The sequence below is a fragment of the Dendrobates tinctorius genome, unplaced genomic scaffold, assembly GCF_039654945.1.
Source record: "Dendrobates tinctorius isolate UK_male_01 unplaced genomic scaffold, ASM3965494v1 ptg000265l, whole genome shotgun sequence".
NCBI lineage: Eukaryota > Metazoa > Chordata > Amphibia > Anura > Dendrobatidae > Dendrobates > Dendrobates tinctorius.
The window spans coordinates 7,093,850-7,102,616 of record NW_027361932.1 but is presented as its reverse complement, the minus strand read 5'-3'; positions in this window follow the sequence as shown (position 1 = coordinate 7,102,616).

Here is an 8,767-nt window from a genome sequence, read left to right as displayed (position 1 = left end):
TTTTTTTAACTTTAAAAACAGTTTACACAAAAAAAAATATTTTAAATAAAAGTTAAATTATTGTTTACACTGGTTGTCTGTCATTTCTTTCTGCGGCAAAATATGTTTAAAAAAAAGGTTAAATACAGGGTATTTAAAAGGTAAAAAGGTATTCAAAACCAGGTATATAACTGTGGGTAAATTTTAGCTTTTTGCCACAGTTGTGTTCCTGGTTGTGTTTGAAGCAAAGTATTTCACCTGAAAAGTTGTGTTTATTGTTGGTGATTTCCTAACAATGTACACAACTTTTGTTAAAAGGTGAAATACTTTGCAGAAAACACAACCAGGTACACACCTGTGGCCTAAAGCTAAAAATAGTAAGACCATGACAAGATAGCCAACTTTGGTTGGCAAAGGTATATACTGTTGGTCCAGAAGGTACACAAGTTTGGTTAGGGCTAGTGTTGAGCATTCCGATACCGCAAGTATCGGGTATCGGCCGATACTTGCTGTATCGGAATTCCGATACCGACTTCCGATATTTTTTCAATATCGGAAGTCGGCATCGGAATCGGAAGTTCAAAGTTGATTGACAGCCTGACGTCATCATGATGCGCGGTGTGTGCGCATCATGATGCGCCGTCATTTCGGGCCTTCCGGGGGTCTCTGCCGGGGGGCTGTGCCGGCCTGCCGGGGGGCTGTGTGGACTGCCCGGGGTCTGTACCGGCCTGCCGGGGGGCTGTGCCGGCCTGCCGGTGGTCTGTGCACCCTGTGGGGGTCTGTACCGGCCTGCCGGGGGGCTGTGCCGGCCTGCCGGTGGTCTGTGCACCCTGTGGGGGTCTGTACCGGCCTGCCGGGGGGCTGTGCCGGCCTGCCGGGGGGCTGTGCTGATGTCCGGGGGTCTGTGCAAGCATCGTCCGATGGGACTACAAGTCCCATCTGGCGATGCCTGCTACCATGACAGTGATTGACACATTAGCCAATGATGGGACAGTAGTAGTCCCATCATCCGGCTAATGTGTTAAATGTTAAAAAAAAAAAAAAAAAATACTACATACATACATACTACATGCATGCTACATACATACTACATACATACTACATAACACATATATACTACATACATACTACATACATACTACATGCATGCTACATACATACTACATACTACATATATACTACATACATACTACATACATACTACATACATGCTACATATATACTACATGCATGCTACATACATACTACATGCTACATACATACTACATATATACTACATACATGCTACATGCATGCTACATGCATGCTACATACATACTACATACATACTACATACATACATACTACATACATGCTACATATATACTACATGCATGCTACATACATACCACATATATACTACATACAATACATTCATACAATACATACATAGACATACAGTACATATAACATAGAGTAACATACTTACCAATACTTGTCACATTGTTCCCCGAAGCCATTGTCTTTTACGGAATAAATATTAACATAACAAACCACAAAAATACTCACCCACGATCCGAAGCAGTCCACGAGTGTGTCCCACGACGATCTTGGGTAGAGAACTGCAGCATCAGCTGTTGCTGCCGTTCTCTACGGGCTGCAGGAATCCAATGACGGAAGGTAGGTATCCTTCCGCACTGTATTCCTCCGCCACTTAAAAAAAAAAAAAAGTCCCTAGTCTCACTTTATGCCATTGCTGCGTGGGAATTTCCCACACAGCAATGGCATAAAGTGAGACTAGGGACTTTTTTTTTTTTAAGTGGCGGAGGAATACAGTGCGGAAGGATACCTACCTTCCGTCATTGGATTCCTGCAGCCCGTAGAGAACGGCAGCAACAGCTGATGCTGCAGTTCTCTACCCAAGATCGTCGTGGGACACACTCGTGGACTGCTTCGGATCGTGGGTGAGTATTTTTGTGGTTTGTTATGTTAATATTTATTCCGTAAAAGACAATGGCTTCGGGGAACAATGTGACAAGTATTGGTAAGTATGTTACTCTATGTTATATGTACTGTATGTCTATGTATGTATTGTATGAATGTATTGTATGTAGTATATATGTGGTATGTATGTAGCATGCATGTAGCATGCATGTAGCATGCATGTAGCATGCATGTAGCATGCAGTATGTATGTAGCATGCATGTAGTATATATGTAGTATGTATGTAGCATGTAGTATGTATGTAGTATATATGTGGTATGTATGTAGCATGTAGTATGTATGTAGCATGCATGTAGTATATATATGTAGTATGTATGTAGCATGTAGTATGTATGCAGTATGTATGTGGTATGTAGCATGTAGCATGCATGTAGTATGTATGTAGTATATATGTGGTATGTATGTAGCATGTAGTATGTATGTAGCATGCAGTATGTATGTAGCATGCTTGTAGTATATATGTAGTATGTATGTAGCATATATGTAGTATGTATGTAGCATGTAGTATGTATGTAGCATGCAGTATGTATGTAGCATGCATGTAGTATATATGTAGTATGTATGTAGCATATATGTAGTATGTATGTAGCATATAGTATATATGTAGTATGCATGTTGCATGCATGTAGTATATATGTAGTATGTATGTTGCATGTAGTATATATGTAGTATGTATGTTGCATGTAGTATATATGTAGTATGAATGTAGCATGTATGTAGTATGTAGTATGAATGTAGCATGTATGTAGTATGCATGTTGTATGTATATAGCATGTAATTTTTTATTTTTTTTTTACATTCAACACATTAGCCGGATGATGGGACTACTACTGTCCCATCATTGGCTAATGTGTCAATCACTGTCATGGTAGCAGGCATCGCCCGATGGGACTTGTAGTCCCATCGGACGATGCCTGCACAGACCCCCGAAGCCTGCACAGCCCCCCGGCAGGCCGGCACAGCCCCCCCGGCAGGCCGGCACAGACCACCGGAGCCTGCACAGCCCCCCGGCAGGCCGGCACAGACCACCGGAGCCTGCACAGCCCCCCGGCAGGCCGGCACAGCCCCCCGGCAGGCCGGCACAGCCCCCCGGAGCCTGCACAGCCCCCCGGCAGGCCTGCACAGACCACCGGAGCCTGCACAGACCCCCTGGCAGGCCGGCACAGCCCCCCGAAAGGCCCGTACAGACCCCAGAGAGGCTGTACAAGGGAAAAACAGGATTTTTCTTATTCCGATACCGGAAGTCCCATAGACTTGAATGGGACTTCCGGTATCGGAATCGGCGATACCGATACTTTTTTTTTAAGATCGGCCGATCCATTCCGATCCAATACTTTGAAGTATCGGACGGTATCGCTCAACTCTAGTTAGGGCACAAATCTTTCACACTCTGTCATCCTGCCAGTGTACTCTGCCTTGAGGTGACATAAAGTATAGTGCAAAATTGTCCCTCATTACTGAAACCGTCACAGAACTTCTAGTGGTAATATTTCCAATGACAACATCCATCTTCGCCAGTAACTTGCTCTTCTCTCCAACCTGCACTTTCTCCTCTACAACCTGTCAAAGAAGGGCTGTAGGAACATGCTATATATAGTTTTCCAGTAGCCAATCCCGTTCGGAAGGCCACAAGGGTCAATTTTAAAAACCAGATCCGGCGTAATCCGTCGAAAAACGGATAGAAAAACGGATGAACCGGATGAGACGGATCCGGTTTTGTCTGTCAAGAACAAGACGGATCCGGCAGAAAACCGGATCCGGCACATCAGGTTTTACAAAACATTTGCCGGATCCGGCATTCCGGCACGACGCCGGATCGCGCCTGACGCCGAAAACCTGATGTGTGAAAGTAGCCTTAGTGAACCATGTCTCTTACAGCTTTGAAAAGATGTATAAGAGGATAGAGAAAAGTAGCAAACGGATTACCGTGCAGATGCTTCCTTTATTAATCCTATGTTTTGCAATCTCTTCAGCAAACACCTTTTACATCTGAATGAAAATTTACGGATTTATGCGAAATTGAATGACAGATTTTTCATTTTCAGTGAATAATATCATAAATGAGGCCAGATTTCCTCAAATCATCTGTACATACAAGAACTAATGTAATAAATTATTTGTAGTGAAAATAAAGTAAAATAAAATCACTAACAGAATGTGTTATATCATTTTGACACATCACATCCTCTCAAAAAACTTGTCCGAAAAAATGTAGTTTCGGCATTTTTCAGAAATGTTAAAAGACATTGAAATAAAACTCAATTTTAGTTCTGACATACGGTAATTATATTCCGTTTTATGCAAGCTGACTTTGAAGTAATATTTTGCATTTTCCAACCATTTACATACACTGTGTGCACAATTATTTTGCAAGTGAGTATTTTGACCATATCATCACTTTTAGGCTATGTGCCCACGTAGCGTTTAAATCCAGACACTGAAAACCGGATTCCTTCCCAGAAATCGCGCGGTTTTTTCCCGCGCGATTTTCCCGCGATTATGATAGCGATTTTGCTGTGATTTTCGCGTGTGATATTCAAGCACTTTCCAAGCGATTTGAAGCATCGCTTGGAAAGTGATTGACAGGTTCATCACACTCGTCAAACATAGTGTTTGACAATTGTGAGGTCTGCGGAGATCATCGTGACAAGACGAATTGTGGCTGGGAGATGTTGACATGAAGGTCTGACCTGCAGAATTCTCGGCTCCTTCTCCCTCCCCTCTCAGTGCTTGCATAAGAAACCACACAGTCTTTACTGTAGGGAAGAGCGGACTGTCCCACTGCTCTAACCAAGGGGGTGCTGTCTCTTCAAGCGACAGCTTGTCTCTATGGTCAATAGCAACGCCACCCCCTCACATGCTCTCTACTTAAAGATGGTTATCCTCGACCATCACAGCATCAAGGTTGCAGTGGGATAGAGGCACTTGCAATGCGGAACAGCACCTATAGGGGAGAAAACACAAACAGAGAAACAGACAGAGAACACTGTTCTATGTATCGGGCTGGTGGAACCCCTACAGTAGACCTCTGGGATCTCTGGATGTCTTGACTATCTTCCAGAGGAATACTTGCTGCAGGAGTTGTGGTAGGCTCTTGTCTGGACTCATCGTCACGTGACGGCAGTGGTACCTCCAGAAGATTACCATCTCTGTCCGGCTGAGGGCTCCCCATGGTGTCAGGGCCAGTCCACCATTCATCATTGATTTCACCAGCAGGCAAGACAGGTTCAGGAGCATCACCCTCAAGCAGCAAAGGTACAGGACGGACCTCGGACCAGCATGGCCACAGCATACTTCTGTGGAGCACTCTAGGGGCAGACGCCCCATTCTCAACCTGCACCTTGTAGACCGGGCCGTTAACATACACTCGCTCGATTACTTTGTAAGGCTGTATTTCCCATCTCTCGCTTAGCTTAATTCTGGGGCATTTCTTTCTGACTAAAACTCGGTCCCCAGGGCAGAGCGGTATCTCCTGAATTGGTTTACGGCCCATATTTCTTTCTCCTTTAGCTGCTGACCCACCAACCGCCGTATTGTTTCCAATCGTTGCCGATGTTCCTTCACCCATGACGGTTCACTCCATCAGCTCTTCTGGCTGTTCTACCTTCAACTCAATGATCTCTAATCCAGCTCTTCCAAACAGCAGCAGATATGGGGTTTAACCCATGGTGGACTGGACCCAATTGTTGTAGGTCCAGACCAACTCTGGCAGGTAGTCTGGCCAGCATGCCTTCTTGTCCTCTTCCAACGTCCTCAGCATTTGCAGCAAGGTTCGGTTGAAGCATAAATATGCTCCGTTGCCTTGAGGGTGGTAAGGGATGGTCCAGAACCGCTCGATGTCATACAAACGATACAGCTCTTCCATCACCTTGCCTTGGAAACATGCACCTTGGTCAGAGTAGATGCGCTTTGGGCACCCATACACTTGGGTGAAGTCTTGACAAATGGCCCGAGTCGTCGACTCGGCAGTCTGATCTCTAATCAGGGTCACTACCTTGAACTTGGAGAAATGGTCAGTCATCACCAAACAGTACTGTGGCCCCCGGGCTGTGTTCCACGAGGAGATATTCGATCATCAAGACTTCCAGCGGTTTCTTTGTATGTATGGTCTGGATGGGTGCCCTTTGCTCAATACTCTTAATGAGGTCACATACCCAATACTGCCGACAGACCTCTTCTACCACGGACCGCAACTGGGGACAGTACATGTACCGTTGTAACCACTGGTAGGTCTTTGTGGACCTGAAGTGGGTTCCGAATTCATGGGCTTCTTTAGCCACTTTCTGGACCATTCCTCCTGGGATGACCACCTGCCACCCTACTTTAGTGTCTTTCGGCTGTTGTCTCTTGCGATATAGCACCGATTCTTGCACCTCCAGCCTATCCCACTGGTGTAAGACACTCTTCATCTCAGCATCAAGACTATCCCTCTCTTGTTTGCCTGGCTCCCGCTTCTGCGCTACCCAGCATTTCATCTGTCTCAGCCCTTGGTCTTCGTCTTGAACACATCCCCATTCTTCATTGGTTCTCCACAGAGATCGGGGTAACGCGCAGGCCTCCCTACTTGACTGGACAGCAACCACTGGGGTCCTGAACTTACAGAAGTCTGGGGTTTCTTCCTCTTCGAATTGTTCAAGATCCCCCACCGTTGTTTCCACCGTCACTCATAACAGGCCGTCGGCATTTGCATTTTCAGTGGCAGAGCGATAACGGATGGTAAAGTCAAACTTGGCCAGGCGAGCCACCCACCGTTGTTCCAAGGCTCCCAATTTAGCATTCTCAAGGTGGGCCAGGGGGTTACTATTCCGTTCGAACTTGAATCTTGGTCCCTGCCAAGAAGCCCGCAAACTTCTCTGTCATGGCCCACACCTGGGCCAGGAGCTCTAAACGGAAAGAGCTGTAATTGTGGGGGTTTCTTTTGATGTCTCGCAGGGATCTGCTAGCATACCCGATGACTCTCTCATGTCCATCCTGTATTTGGGAAAGTACTGCACCAAGTCCATGAAGGCTACTGTCGGTGTACAACAGGAACGGTTCATCAAAATCTGCGTAAGCCAAAATCGGGGCTGAAGTAAGAGCATTCTCTATAGCCTCGAAGGCCTCATCTCACCTCTGGTCCCAAGGGATGCACTGGGTCTTCAGCACTCCGGCGGTCACCCTCAGCAGCTCATTCAGGGGACCCGCCACCTTTGCGAAATCTTTGACAAACCGTCGGTAGTACCCGGCGAGCCCAAGGAAGGCCTGGAGTTCCCTCACTGTTCGAGGGACTGGTCAGTTCTGGATAGCAGCCACTTTTTCCAGTGAGGGTAGAACTTTGTCTTGCGACACTATGTGGCCCAGATACTCAATCTCTCTCTTGAAGAGGTGGCATTTTTTTGGCTTTAGATTATGAGCCCGCAGTCTTCCAAGTACCTGTCCAAGCCAGGCAAGATGGTCTTCGAACGAGGCAGAGAACACAATGATGTCATCCAGGTAGATCAGGGTAGCCTCAAAGTTTAAGTCTCCCAAACACTTTTCCATCAGCCGTTGAAAAGTGCCCGGAGCACTGGAGAGCCCGAAGGGCATCCGGTTAAACTCAAATAATCCCATAGGGAAGATTAAGGCGTTTTTTTTCTTGTCTTTTTCTGCCAAGGCTACTTGCCAGTATCCGCTTGCTAGGTCCAGGGTGGAGAAGTACTTGGCTTTCTCCAATGCTGTCAAGGATTCCTCGATGCGGGGTAAGGGGTATGAGCCTTGTATAGTGCAAGCATTGAGTTTTCTGCAATCGACACAGAACCAGATGGTCCCATCCTTCTTCTTGACGAACACCACCGGGGCCGCCCAGGGGCTCTGATTACTCTACACTACTCTTGAATCCAGCATCTGCCCGAGTAATGTCTTTAACTCTTGATACATCTTGGGTGGGATTTGCCGGTATCGTACTCGAATTGGACAAGCGTCCCTGATCGGTATCTCGTGTGTGATTGCTTCAGTACAGCCAAAATATTCGGCGTGATGAGCGAATGGGGCCTGAGTTTCCCACAGCATAGCTTCTATCGCCTGCACATGCTCAGGGCCTAGGGCCTTCACATCAACTTCCATTTGATCCAGGATGACCCACCCATTCCACTCCGGGGATGGAGTCTCTTCGGGCCCCGTAGCGACTGCCAGAGTCCACCCCATACCTTCTATCGGCGATAAAGACATCTCCTTCTGACTCACCACTTTACCCTTTTGTAGGTACACCCGGGTCAGATCTGTCCCTCGCGGCAAGGTGACCTCCCCGGGGCCCACGTTCAAAGCTCTTATGGGGATGTGTCCTCGCTGGACCACCGCTATCGTACGAACTATCATGATGTCTTGGTCCGCTCCTCTGCTGACCACAGGCTGAACAATCACCTCCAGCCTGTCAAGGTTGCGATGAGTCCCCACTGGAAGGTGTAATATACTTTCTCACTCGGGAGGCAGGATTACAGGCTCTTTCCCTGGGGCCCTGATGACCCCTACCGTCTGATAAGACAGCAGACTCTTCTGCGTCCCACAGATGCGGATCAATCGCTGAAGGGCTTCTTGAGTAGGCTTGTGTGTAGCGACCTTCTTCCAATAACTGGGACCCCATTTGGTAAACATCTGATCGAATTCTCGTAGGATATTAATTACCAGTACTACAGGCACATCTTCTTTGATGGGCTCAGGGACTAGCAGGATCCCTTTCTTACCCACTTCTTAACCACAGATTCGAATATTCATCCACATGACCCCTGTGACCGGGATCGGTTGTTGATTGGCAGAAAACAACTGGATCAATGTCTCCTTCTCTGGCTTG